Here is a 15,268-nt window from a genome sequence, read left to right as displayed (position 1 = left end):
GATAAACACAATATAGAATTGTCCCCTGCTAAATGAATAACAAACTCTGTGTTGTGAATTATTCAGTCAGGAGTGGTCGGAGATTTGGTGGATAAATATAACGCCACTCTGGCAAATAGTCTTGACACTATTGCACCTTATAAAATAAAGAAACTATCTACAAAAATATTTTCTCCTTGGTTTAATGATACAACACGTATGCATAAACGTATGTGTCGCAAATTAGAACGCAGATGGGAGATCGACTGGACTTCAGATATATTATCAAAGCTGGAAAGATAGTATTTTAACATATAGAACGTCACTGTCTTTAGCTCGATCTGTTTATTTCTCCGATCTTGTTGACAAAAATCAGATTTATTTTTCAGTCAACAGCAAGATTAACAAATCCGCAATCAGAGCGCGTTACACAGAATATTCCTCCAGTAAGCTGTGAATCACTTCAATAAAAAAGTGACCGACATTAGGAATCAGTTGAGCAACTACATACTGATATAAACAATTATACAAATATTCTTGGTCCGTCTGAACCCAACCAAATCTTACAGCACTTTTGCTTGACATGTGAACAAGAGCCGGATGCCATAATTAAAAAGACTAAACCCACAACATGTGCATTAGATCCCATTCCTACTACACTTTTGAGAAAAGTATATCCAAAAATAAATAACACAGTTTTAAATATTATTAACAGCTCACTCTCATCAAGTACTGTTCCAAATTCTTTGAAGACTGCGTAGTAAAACCCCTGCTCAAGAAGCCTACCCTTGATCCCAATGTGCTTAATAATTACAGGCCTATTTCTAATCTCCCTTTTTTTTGTCCAAAGTGTTAGAAGAGTAGTGGCTGAACAATTAAATAGATTTCTTGCTGCACAGAATATTTCTGAGAAATTTCAGTCAGGTTTCAGGCCTTATCATAGCACCGAGACGGCACTAATTCGAGTGGTAAATGATGTGTTGATGACTTCTGACATGGGCTCGCCTTCAGTACTTGTTCTACTGGATCTAAGTGCTGCTTTCAACACCATTGATCATTCTGTCATAATTAATCGCCTTGAACATTTAGTGGGATTGTCAGGTACTGTCTTGTTCTGGTTCAGATCCTATCTCTCTAATAGGTTTCAGTTTGTTAAAGTTGAGGAGGCGACCTATTTTATGTCAAAGGTTACGTGTGGGGTTCCTCAGGGTTCAATTCTTGGCCCAATTCTGTTCTCTCTATATATGTTACCTTTGGGAAATATCATTCGTAGACACAGAGTTCATTTTCATTGCTATGCTGATGACACTCAGCTTTGCCTGTCTCTCAAACAGGGTGATGTATCTGCTGCTAATATTTTGAATACCTGCCTTGCTGACATTAAACATTGGATGTTTAAAAGCTTTTTAATGTTAAACTCAGACAAAACAGAATTGATGATAATGAGACCTCAGAAGCAATACAAGAACATAGATTCATCTGATTTTCTACTCGACGGTCTCTGTACAGATTCTAGAGCAGAGATAAAAAAAACCTAGGTGTCACTTTTGATTCAGACCTCTCCTTTGAATCACACATTAAAAATGTTACAAAAATGTTCTTTTTTCATTTAAGAAACATAGCTAGACTGAGAGGTATGCTTTCCAAGCAGAATGCAGAGAGATTGGTGCATGCTTTTATATCTTCAAGGATTGATTAATGTAACAGCCTTTTTGCTGGTATTAGTAACAATGTTATATCTCGGCTGCAACTTGTACAGAATGCTGCTGCAAGAGTTTTAACTGGGAGTAAGAAACAAGATCATATCACCCCTGTGCTAGCGTCCTTGCATTTGCTTCCTGTTCGATTTAGGATCGATTTTAAGGTGCTATTATTACCCCACAAGGCTCTAAATTGCTTAGCTCCACCCTATTTAAAGGATCTTTTAAAACCATACGTTCCTAATCGTCCACTTCGATCACAGGATGCCAGGCTACTTTCCATACCAAGTATTCAGAAACAAAACTCAGGTGGTAGATGCTTGAGTTACATTGCACCGAAATTATGGAACGACTTCCCAGTACTATAAAGGAAGCGCCTTCTGCCAATGCTTTTAAATCTCATTTAAAAACACACTTGTATAGCTTAGCTTACGCAAGTTTTTAAAGTGATATTCTCTCGCTTCTGTATATGTATATAACATATAATTATATGTGTGTTTTATTGCTGATTTTATATATATATATATATATATATATATATATATATAAATTTCTATGTGTGTTCTATTTTCTGATTATTGATATATATATACAGACGTGCTCAAATTTGTTGGTACCCCTCCACAAAAAACGAAGAATGCACAATTTTCTCTGTAATAACTTAAAACTGACAAAAGTAATTGGCATCCGCCATTGTTTATTCCATATTTAATAGAAATCAGACTTTGCTTTTGATTTTTTATTCAACATAATATTGTAAATAAGAAAACAAATGAAAATGGCATGGACAAAAATGATGGGACCGCTAACCTAATATTTTGTTGCACAACCTTTAGAGGCAATCACTGCAATCAAACGTTTTCTGTAGCTCTCAATGAGACTTCTGCACCTGTTAACAGGTAGTTTGGCCCACTCTTCCTGAGCAAACTGCCCCAGCTGTCTCAGGTTTGATGGGTGCCTTCTCCAGACTGCAAGTTTCAGCTCTTTCCATAGATGTTCGATAGGATTCAGATCAGGACTCATAGAAGGCCACTTCAGAATAGTCCAATGTTTTGTTCTTATCCATTCTTGGGTGCTTTTAGCTGTGTGTTTTGGGTCATTATCCTGTTGGAGGACCCATGACCTGCGACTGAGACAGAGCTTTCTGACACTGGGCAGTACGTTTCGCTCCAGAATGCCTTAATAGTCTTGAGATTTCATTGTGCCCTGCACAGATTCAAGGCACCCTGTGCCAGGCGCAGCAAAGCAGCCCCAAAACATAACCGAGCCTCCTCCATGTTTCACTGTAGGTATGGTGTTCTTTTCTTTGAAAGCTTCATTTTTTCGTCTGTGAACATAGAGCTGATGTGACTTGCCAAAAAGCTCCAGTTTTGACTCATCTGTCCAAAGGACATTCTCCCAGAAGGATTGTGGCTTGTCAATATGCATTTTAGCAAATTCCAGTCTGGCTTTTTTATGTTTTTCTTTCAAAAGTGGAGTCCTCCTGGGTCTTCTTCCATGGAGCCCACTTTCGCTCAAAAAGCGACGGATGGTGCGATCAGAAACTGACGTACCTTCACCTTGGAGTTCAGCTTGTATCTCTTTGGCAGTTATCCTTGGTTCTTTTTCTACCATTCGCACTATCCTTCTGTTCACTCTGGGGTCGATTTTCCTCTTGCGGCCGCTCCCAGGGAGGTTGGCTACAGTTCCATGGACCTTAAACTTCTTAATAATATTTGCAACTGTTGTCACAGGAACATCAAGCTGCTTGGAGATGGTCTTGTAGCCTTTACCTTTACCATGCTCGTCTATTATTTTCTTTCTGATCTCCTCAGACAACTCTCTCCTTTGCTTTCTCTGGTCCATGTTCAGTGTGGTGCACACAATGGTACCAAACAGCACAGTGACTACTTTTCTCCATTTAAATAGGCTGAATGACTGATTACAAGATTGGAGACATGTGTGATACTAATTAAGGAAACTAATTAGTTTGAAATATCTCTATAATCCAATTATTTATTATCTTTTCTAAGGGGTACCAACAAATGTGTCCAGGCCATTTTAGAATATCTTTGTAGAATAAGCAATAATTAATCTCTTTTCACAGCTTCTTTGCTTTATTCTATGACATACCAAAGGCATGCAAGTATACATGATAAAATAGCTTTTAATTTCATCACTTTTCAGGAGGAATGAAGCATTATTTCAATGAGCTGTAAGGGTACCAACAAATTTGAGCACGTCTGTATATATATATATATATATATATTTGTATGTGTTTTTTATCATGTAAAGCGCTATACAAAACTAAAGATTGATTGATTGATTGATTGATTGATATGGAGGCAGTTTGCAGTTGTTTGCTATCACACACAGCATACAGTTATGTGCTGCTTCCCATTTCCAGTCATCATTACTCACACCTGTTTTTCTCCCAATTTGTGAACTGTGGTATTGCTTGGCATGTCGAAAATTATGGGGGTCTGATCAGAAACATTTGTTAGAAACACTGAAGTAGTAAAAACATATCTTTTTAAATTCCTCAGGAAGCTAATGATGCTTCTTTGAAAATGGCTGCCTGCATGTCATGGATGATTCGAGATCGGGCAGGGACGTCTTTGTTCGCCTTTTCTCGTCAGTCAGTCACTTTGCTGTTTATGTACTCGGGTAGTCGCGTCTTTTGTTGGTGATTTTTAATACACACATCACTACTGTACTCTAATTTAAGACGCAGGATATTTTTGAGAAGCAAAATAATGGTTAAAGTGCATCTTAAAATGAAGGAATATGGTAGTTAACTGTCAAAACTGCAACTTTTGTTTACATGTATATGTCCATATAAAAATGTAAATGTTATCCGCAAACCACAAATCCATGTTAGTGCACAGGCAGTGTAGTGGTCAATTATTATTATTATTATTATTATTATTATTATTATTATTATTATTATTATTATTATTATTATTATTATTTATTTTTTTCTTAAGGTCCATGCCACATTACTCATGGTTGAAGGACTCAAGATGGCAGAGAACCAAGAGATGGCTGAGAAAATGGATGGGCAGAAACCCTTGGATCCTTCCCCACTCTTGGAATATGGTAATTAAATCAGGAAGTACTTCACTATATACTGCTGAATATCACATTATGGGGACTCTCTCTACCTTTGGGAGACATATAACATGCCCCTACAAAGTGATTTCATGTGTTTCACATCTACTGTTACCGTGCATGTGATTCTCTTCTTTCAGAAACTTCGGAACAAGAGTCTTATTCAGACAGGGGCCAGCTAGGTGGGAGACTTCAAGGGGTGGCTGAGATAGAGAATCCCCTCAATGGGATCGGGACTAAAGTAACAAGAGGTATGTTCACAACTGAAGGAGGACAGGAAGGGCCTCACAATGATGGACAACCAGAAGACATTCAGAACAAGGGACAGCTGGATTGGCTTGAAAGTTGCTGCCTAAACAACCCAGGTAGATACAGTTTGAGGCATTTACTTGTGTGTTCATCTCTAATGCAGACAAAAGCCACCAAATGTACATTGCTGTGCAAAAGTCTTAGACACATTCTCGAGTTACAATATCTCAAAATAAACTATACTTGAGCAGCTAATATGAAGTGTTGTAGTAGCTAACCCATCACATTTATCCAGCTCTTTCCATAGATGTTTGATAGGATTCAGATCAGGACTCATAGAAGGCCACTTCAGAATAGTCCAATGTTTTGTTCTTATCTATTCTTGGGTGCTTTTAGCTGTGTGTTTTGGGTCATTATCCTGTTGGAGGACCCATGACCTGCGACTGAGACAGAGCTTTCTGACACTGGGCAGTATGTTTCGCTCCAGAATGCCTTGATAGTCTTGAGATTTCATTGTGCCCTGCACAGATTCAAGGCACCCTGTGCCAGGCGCAGCAAAGCAGCCCCAAAACATAACCGAGCCTCCTCCATGTTTCACTGTAGGTATGGTTCTCAACGGGGGGGGGGGGGGGATGTATTTTTATTTGATATAAAATGTATACATGACATGGTAGTATTAAATCAGGTTGATTCTATGGTAGTATAACCCGCCCCTCCAGAAAAAAGAAATAAAATTGTGCAAAATGTCTAAGACTTTTTCACAGCAGTGTATATCTCCACAAGTCACTCCATTAATTATCAGTCTCGGAGCCTGTCGCTACTGGAGAGAAATATTGTTTTTGATAAGTCTCTACCTTTGGGAGACATATAATATGTCCCCACAAGGTGATTTCATGTTAAATCAGAAAGGGCGCTACAATATACTGTTGAATGTCACATTATGGGGACTGTCTCCCAAAGGTCTATGTCCACGTCAGCCAGTTAATATTTTCAGTGTTGGGTGGCATCTTGATATGACATTTAAATGGCTTTTCTTTAAGCATCCACGTGAGGGAAGCTTGTATGTTTTTTGTAAATCTGCAGACATTACCAGCCTCATCACACCTATAACTGCTTTGATCTTCTGAACTGATCGCAATGTTGAATTTATATTCTCTGCATTGTGGAAACTCCTCTAGAAAAATCTAACTACTGGTCACGTTGATCTGTGACCTAAGATGGCTGCCAAATTGCGGTCATGCGACGTTCGTTTCTGGAAAATAAAGACCAAACGCTTTGAGATATTGGCTTCATATTCTTCTATTTTTTATGTGTGCTTTATTTTGTTTCTTAATAAATAATTCAGTACTTTGCCAAGACATGAGTTGCATCACAGGCTGATAAGTTATAAAAGTAGTGATATTTGAATTGAACCCTTTTAGGACGAAGCGTTTTTTAGTGGGATGGTCCCCCAAGACTAAGGTTTTTTTTTTTTGGCTGTTCTTTATTCTCTTCCTATAAAAAAAATCACTTTTTTTTTTTTTACTGTGAGAATTCATTTCTTTTGATTTGCATTTTAAGTCCTTGTGATCTAAAATGCAATGTCAAGCACAGCATCCCATGTCAAGCACAGAATCCTTCATTTTTCCAATGCTTAATGATAAGGTAAGGTTTCTTATTTGTTCATTAGAAATTAAGAACCATTACCAATGATAGTTGACACATGCTTTGCGATATCTTCAAATTTGGTACACTACTGTATTATAACATTCTGTTGGACAAGGGTCATTATCTGTGTCATTATTATTATTTCTTAGCAGACGCCCTTATCCAGGGCGACTTACAGTCGTAAACAAAAATACATTTCAAGAATCACAGTACAAGTATTAATACAATTAAGAGCAAGATAAAATACAATTATTTCGGAACCTTTACTAACATCTCAGAATCCACAAGATAATAGTGCCTAATTTTTCTCCTCACTGTGAGACAGAGCTTGCACCACCACCTTGCGCTTGTTTGAAAAATATATACAGCTCTGGAAAAAATTAAGAGACCACTGCAAAATTATCAGTTTCTCTGGTTTTACTATTTATAGGTATGTGTTTGGGTAAAATGAACATTTTTGTTTTATTCTATAAACTACTGACAACATTTCTCCCAAATTCCAAATAAAAATATTGTCATTTAGAGCATTTATTTGCAGAAAATGACAACTGGTCAAAATAACAAAAAAGATGCAGTGTTGTCAGACCTCGAATAATGCAAAGAAAATAAGTTCATATTCATTTTTAAAACACCACAATACTAATGTTTTAACTTAGGAAGAGTTCAGAAATCAATATTTGGTGGAATAACCCTGATTTTCAAGCATAGCTTTCATGCGTCTTGGCATGCTCTCCACCAGTCTTTCACATTGATGTTGGGTGACTTTATGCCACTCCTGGCGCAAAAATTCAAGCAGCTCGGCTTTGTTTGATGGCTTGTGACCATCCATCTTCCTCTTGATCACATTCCAGAGGTTTTCAATGGGGTTCAGGTCTGGAGATTGGGCTGGCCATGACAGGGTCTTGATCTGGTGGTCCTCCATCCACACCTTGATTGACCTGGCTGTGTGGCATGGAGCATTGTCCTGCTGGAAAAACCAATCCTCAGAGTTGGGGAACATTGTCAGAGCAGAAGGAAGCAAGTTTTCTTCCAGGACAACCTTGTACTTGGCTTGCTTCATGCCAAAGCTACCCGATTCCAGCCTTGCTGAAGCACCCCCAGATCATCACCGATCCTCCACCACATTTCACAGTGGGTGCGAGACACTGTGGCTTGTAGGCCTCTCCAGGTCTCCGTCTAACCATTAGACGACCAGGTGTTGGGCAAAGCTGAAAATTGGACTCATCTGGGGGTGCTTCAGCAAGGCTGGAATCGGGCAGATTTGTCTTTGTGAAGGACGCATGAATCAAGCCAAGTACAAGGTTGTCCTGGAAGAAAACTTGCTTCCTTCTGCTCTGACAATGTTCCCCAACTCTGAGGATTGGTTTTTCCAGCAGGACAATGCTCCATGCCACACAGCCAGGTCAATTAAGGGGACAGTGGAAAAGAAAATCCAAAAGGTGTTGTTAGCGGACGATTGTTACAGTACAGGGATGGTGGTGGTGAAAAACTGAAATTTCCGGTCAGTATGAAAGAGATACTGTTGTGCATATGCATTTATAAGGCATTTCGGGCACTTAAGATGCAATGCGACAAGCGAAACTGTGCAGTGATGCGTCAAAATGAATAGAACCTATACTTTTGATAAGTATCTTTCACACGACAAGCTACGCAGGAACGGTACCAGGGCAGCACTGGACTGACGAGAAATAAATAGGATTGAATCCGATTTTTTGCGATTTGACGCACGTCAACTAGGGCATTGAGCAATCGGAGAACAGCTTCAATGCACGTGGTCCAGCAGGGTGAAGCAGTTTCCAAAATGACGGAGGAAAAATACTTGTCGTTGAAAAACTACCCAGAGCTTTATGACAAAGGCCATCACAATTATAAAGATACAGATTTGAAAGGGAATATATGGGAGTCCATTTCGAAAGAACTGGATAAGCCTGGTATGTGTGATTTATTGCCATATGTGTTGAAATACCATCAGAGAAGACACTCATAATTTCCACATCATGTTGATAAGTAGTACCAGTCTTGATCATAGTTCTGTCAATAGCAATTTTGAACAGTTGTATAGATCTGGCAATTTTCAAACCTATCGCTGCTGGTTTGTGTGGTCATGTCGCTGCGAAAGGTCTCGTCGGGAGTCGTTGCCAATTAAAAAATCACTTTGTGTCTGGTGTGTGGAGACCTTTACTCATCCACTTTTTAATATGTCTTATGTAGACATTGATTTAATTTATATGTCAATTATAAAACCATGGCAGCCACTAAGCCAAGTCAGTTTTCCCCATTTACTATTTTTTTTTTATTTTTTTATTTAACAATAAAACAAACTGGTGATTTTATTGTTTTAAATGAATCCCAACTTTGGTGTTTGTGAAATAGACACAGATTCCAGGTGCAGGGAAAATGGTAGAAATAATATAATATCCCCTGTCAGATTTTGTTTTAAAACAACCCCCAATACATGTACTTGAACCAAATTTATTTTTCATACATTTATATATAAAAAATATTAACTTCATAAATTAATTTAATGTATAGAGTTATATGATGAAAATGCAGATTAAAGTATTGTTTTTTCTATATGGTCTCATTGTTCCGGGGATTGCTAAGCATACTAATGAAATCAAGTTATATAGCCCACTATTGTGTGCAAGTGGATCTTTCAAACTGGAGGACACAGAGATTGCTACATCAATCAATCTTGCTACAGTCCGCCACTGATGAAGTAACTTCATAATTGTATTTGTTATCTTGTGCAGGATGAAAGTATACAAGATGGGCCAAAGTAGATGAAGACCAAGTGCTTATCTATTTCAAGCCTTACAAGGTGAAAGCAGAAAACAAATGCCAGGTGAGATTGTAATGATTGTAATGGTGCCATACATATATTGAATATTTAGTTTTCTTATACATTCTGTCTGAGTCCGTTCAAAGTAAACACTCCCCGCCCCCAATAGCATAATCCTTTGGCATTTTACTATATTTTTAGTTTCTTTATTGGGGGTGGGGTGTTTGGGTATCCATATGAATTTTCCTGACAATTGGATAAGTTTGACGTAGGTGTGACATAGGGTCAGATGTAGAGGTGGGATGCTAAGAAATTCTCATGGTATGATAACTATCAGAAAAAATACCACGATTATCATATAATTATATTGCAGTGTAATTTTTTATATAAAATATTCAACTGGTTTTCAAATATGCAGATTAACACAAATCCACACACCTGTACTTTATTGGGTACCAGTATCTTTGCCTTCAGTCAGATTTATCAAGGTATTTGCATCAAAATGGGATTTACATCCTTTTTTTGTGAAGAAAACAATGTGTTAATATTGCTAGTAACAAACAATAATTTAGGCATACAGTACTTTTGAGTCTTTTAAAAGCCCTTTCACAAATGGTCGTTTGGTGCATGCTGAAGTACGGTTCAGTTCATTTGCAGGCATAAATGAAACATCCAAAACAAACTGATTCACCCCAGAATTTGCACCAAACCAATCGGCCTGAGACTACTTGTAAATACACAGATATACTGTATATGGTGCAAACTGTATTTGTGTAAAGACCATCATAAATATGCCCTGTTTCTTACATGCGGCTACTTTTTTATGTAAAGCAAACACCTTTGTATAATGGAACAGTCCAGGGATTATGGCTAGTCTGTAAATGTTATTGTGTTTTTGTTTGTTGTTTTTTTTTTTTTTTTTTTTATATAAAATGTTAATTATTGTATCATTTAACAACTAGAATAATGGCTGGTTCAGTGTGTACTACCAGGGAATAATACCATAGAGAGGTTTTGGGGAGAGAGTTTTGGGGACAGGAACCATTCAGATGGTATTACCCCTGGTAATACACACTAAACCAGCTATTGTTTATTGTAATATATGGATTTGAGTCTGAACAATATGTGTCTTCCCTTTCGGGTCTGCGTGGTGGATAGACTGAAATGCCAGCTCTGCACAAGCCACACTTTGAGCTCAAGCTGATGTGTTGAAGTGATAATACCATCGTTCAGAGCCCAGCGAAAATATTACCATTTGGGTATTACAAGATTTTTTTTCTATGACGCACAGTAGTATTCTTTAGGTCTATCCATGTATTTCAATAGATTAACCTATATTAATATAAAAACATAAGAACATAAGAAAGTTTACAAACGAGAGGAGGCCATTCAGCCCATCTTGCTCGTTTGATTGTTAGTAGCTTATTGATCACAAAATCTCATCAAGCAGCTTCTTAAAGGATCCCAGGGTGTCAGCTTCAACAACATTACTGGGGAGTTGGTTCCAGACCCTCACAATTCTCTGTGTAAAAAAGTGCCTCCTATTTTCTGTTCTGAATGCCCCTTTATCTAATCTCCATGTGTGACCCCTGGTCCTTGTTTCTTTTTTCAGGTCAAAAAAGTCCCCTGGGTCGACATTGTCTATATCTTTTAGGATTTTGAATGTTTGAATCAGATCGCCGCGTAGTCTTCTTTGTTCAAGACTGAATAGATTCAATTCTTTTAGCCTGTCTGCATACGACATGCCTTTTAAACCCAGGATAATTCTGGTTGCTATTCTTTGTACTCTTTCTAGAGCAGCAATATCCTTTTTGTAACGAGGTGACCAGAACTGAACACAATATTCTAGGTGAGGTCTTACTAATGCATTGTAAAGTTTTAACATTACTACCCTTGATTTAAATTCAACACTTCTCACAATATATCCGAGCATCTTGTTGGCCTTTTTTATAGCTTTCTGAGTCAACATAAACTCCTAGGTCTTTTTCATAGTTCCCTTCTTCAATTTCAGTATCTCCCATATGATATTTATAATGCACATTTTTATTGCCTGCATGCAAAACTTTACACTTTTCTCTATTAAATGTCATTTGCCATGTGTCTGCCCAGTTCTGAATGCTGTCTAGATCATTTTGAATGACCTTTGCTGCTGCAACATTGTTTGCCACTCCTCCTATTTTTGTGTCGTCTGCAAATTTAACACGTTTGCTTACTATACCAGAATCTAAATCATTAATGTAGATTAGGAATAGCAGAGGGCCTAATACTGATCCCTGTGGTACACCACTGGTTACCTCACTCCATTTTGTATTATAGGTAAAAAAGAGATGGAGGATTTTTTGTTCCAGCACTCAAATATAAGGCATGATTGGACAACTGTCAAAGTGAAGATATTCAACGAGAAGAGCAAGATACAAAAGCTTTCACAGAGACGTCTGGCCAACCTCCAGGAGTGACACTGGGAATAATTACTCTCATTATTTCATGATGTTTGTAATTAAACCTTATAACTGTAATTGTAATCGTGACTGCAATGGTGCTAAAATACAATAATGTGGATGGATATTGAATTGAGTCTACTAAAGGCTGTCATTCATACCTGAATTCATTGTATGAGGGACGTTCTAAATGTTTTTAAAACACATACACTAATGGGAACCACTAATTTTCAGCTTAGCCACCGCCTTTAAGAATGCACTTTTCATATAGTTTTTTTTCTGTGAAGTTTTTGCTCGATTTGTATAATTTTGCGCACGACTACTGGCCACGATTGCCTCAGGTGGATACACTAAGAACTTAAGCCTTTATATACCTGAAATATGTCATTAGCATTTCTGATTGGATTACCTTAACCCTTTGCGGTCCTATGTCGGACCTGGTCTGACATCGCAATTTTCCCTTTCCGGTCCAATGTCGGACCCTGTCCGACATCATCAAAAAGACACAAAAAACAGGTCTCTAGTCTTTTTTCTCCGGAAAAAGCCGAGAAAACTATTCAATGGCCGAGTGAGACCGATAGGAGCCGAGAGAAGCCGGAAAAAAAAAAAATAGTGGGTGTATCTCATGAATACTGATAGACCCGACACTACATAGATAACACGGACATACACAAACAAGATAGCTGCTTCCGCATCCAGCGCTCAGAGAATATCACAGACATTTGCAGAGCTTTTTGAGATGTTATAGTAATAAAATAATGACTTGGATCGCATTACTGAGGTGTTTGCTGGAGATGCAGTACTGAGTGTCCTGTTGTTTTGAAGTGTCTTTTAAACCTGTTTTACTGTGAAAAAAAAATACTTTTAAACAGCGCGTCTAAAATAAACTGCGTGTGTGAAAATAAATTGGACCTGACACGCACTTAATAAATGAACTGCAAAGGGTTAATATTTCACACAGCTACTATATTTCCAGTAACAAACATTAACTGATTTGGAGACTCCTGGTGACATGAAGTTGTAAATGCACACCATTTATTTATATATCATTTTTCATTTTCGTTTTACATTTTAATTAACATAAGTAAGATAAGTTAAATGTTTTAAACTCACCGATATCACCAAGATGTGGCTGGATCGGTCTAAGAAAACAGTTTGGTATGGTGGGCAATCGTTTTCTCGTTTCTTTTCTTTCCTGTTGGTTTGTCCTCTGCAGAGTGGGTGTCCCTCTTTAATCCTTTAAACTCTGCATATTTCTCAGCTTGGAAAGTGTCAATGTTGGGGCCGTTAATTGAAACAAACAGCATGCTGTTCAGTGTGCTTACATGCATTCGGCTTCTCTGGTCGGTCAGAATAAGGTTCATCACACTAAAGCCACGTTCACATTCAGCAGTGGACCACAGGAATTACACCTACTGTGGTTACCAGTTTGTTCAGGTTATCCCCCATGCGCTGAGTATCTTTGTGCTCTCTGAATTCCTTTATAGTTAGAGGTCGTGAAACGTTGAATTTTAAAGTTTTGCACAGATTCATAACTTTATCGTCCCCAAACAAAATTCTTGCATCCTCTTCTACAGGCCATGATGTGGGGTTGAGTACGGCTGCCTCCTCCAGGACCCCTTTATCATCAAATCTTCTTTCGATGTTGCCAAATAAAGCTTGTATGAACTGCGTGCGGAAACCTCTGTATTTCATTTGTTGAGCGTCAGATGGCTGTGTGATTGGAACCCCTTTAAATGCACCGGCTCTTGAGAACTCGTTGTTCATTGTGCTGGTATTTATTCAATCTCTGTCCTTCATAGCACGTAGAGCTTTTAATGCAACATCAATCTCCGGCTTGACAGTGATGACAGTGGAATTCCTATTTTGAAGAAACAGGGATAGCGCTTTTAGCGTCTCGAGTGCATCTTTCATTGTTGCTACTTCCATTACAAACAGCCAGTTTGTCATCTTCCCCAGTAGACCACCACATTCTGCTTTGTCCTGTGAAGAACGTGAGATGTCTGTTGAACCATTTCTAAAAAATGTAACAAGGGCAGGGTAACTTTCCCATAAAGCAGTCACCGATGTGCAGGAAGATGACGGCCAACGGACGTCAGAAACTCGACCAACCTTGTGTATATGTACACAGAGCTCAGCAGCCACAGCTTCAAGTTGCCTCTGGTTCTTGGGACTTAGTGAAAAAAATGAATACAGTGAATCGATTAATAGCTGAAAATGACTTGCTTCCTTTACTGTTCGAACAGCGTCATGAACAGCAAGCTCCAGTTTGTGGTTCATGCAGTGAATCTCGATTAGATTGTTGTTGATCTGTTCTCGCAGAATTGATGCTGCCCCTTTGTATTTCCCCAGCATCGATGCTGCTCCATCAGTTGCAAAACCCAGCAGACGCTCTCGAAGTATGTCTGCAGTGATGCCATACTGATTGAGGCTGGAAAGCAACTCATCTGCAATGCCAGCACCTGTCCCCGACTTTAGCGGCACAATGTTAAAAAAATAGTTGCCTAAAATAATATAATTGTATGTAAAAATAATGTGATATGTTGTAACAATTGTAAGTTGCCCTGGATAAGGGTGTCTGCTAAGAAATAAATAATAATAATAATAATCAATTACATACTTTGCAAGTTGTGCAGCCATTTTGTCTGCTACAAACGAGAGCATATTACAACCTGCATGGTCGGAATGCAGCATGTTCCCAGTATCCAATCCATTAAGCTGCTGTAGCTGCAAAATGTTTGGATGCATCTTAAACGTTTTCTTTACAAATCATGTAGGCTGTTATCATTATGCTCGTCGTTTTTTCCGATCACTGCAGTGCTGTTTTCAGCAGCTTTCTCTATGGCCTGCTTTTGTCTGGCTTGCGCTATGTGTTCACATTTCATATGAGACTTGCATTTACCGTGTTCACTTATTTTGTCATTTAGTTTTTTGGCTGATGTTGCAGTTGTGCCATTCATAAAGGCCTGGTCAATTCCAGGTCGTTCTTTTATATGGGTTCCCAGATCACGAATTGCTGAACAAACCGAGCAAATGACTGAATCGCTGGGATTAGCCTTTAGCCAAGCGCGATTAGCCTTCCATTTTTTGAAGCGAGCCTGCCCTACACAGCCGCCGATATTAATTGCCTGCTCTTCTGAGGCCCCTATGCTCTCCTGTGTGTCAGTACACATAGGGTACATACCTGCATCGTCACCTTTGATAGCTTTATTTCTGCCGCTGCAGAAATAATGCTGTCTAGAGGATGAGATGTTCAATTTGAGCCCAGTTTTGGCTGTTTTGGTGATTTTTTGTATTTTTCATTCATTAGTAGTAAACTGGCAGTTATAGAAAAATAGCTGAATATGTCAATGGTTTCCTCCCAGTTTCTCAATATCTCCACA

This window comes from Acipenser ruthenus, unplaced genomic scaffold, assembly GCF_902713425.1.
Source record: "Acipenser ruthenus unplaced genomic scaffold, fAciRut3.2 maternal haplotype, whole genome shotgun sequence".
Classification (NCBI taxonomy): domain Eukaryota; kingdom Metazoa; phylum Chordata; class Actinopteri; order Acipenseriformes; family Acipenseridae; genus Acipenser; species Acipenser ruthenus.
The sequence above is the reverse complement of the archived record's forward strand: the minus strand, read 5'-3'. Positions refer to the sequence as shown.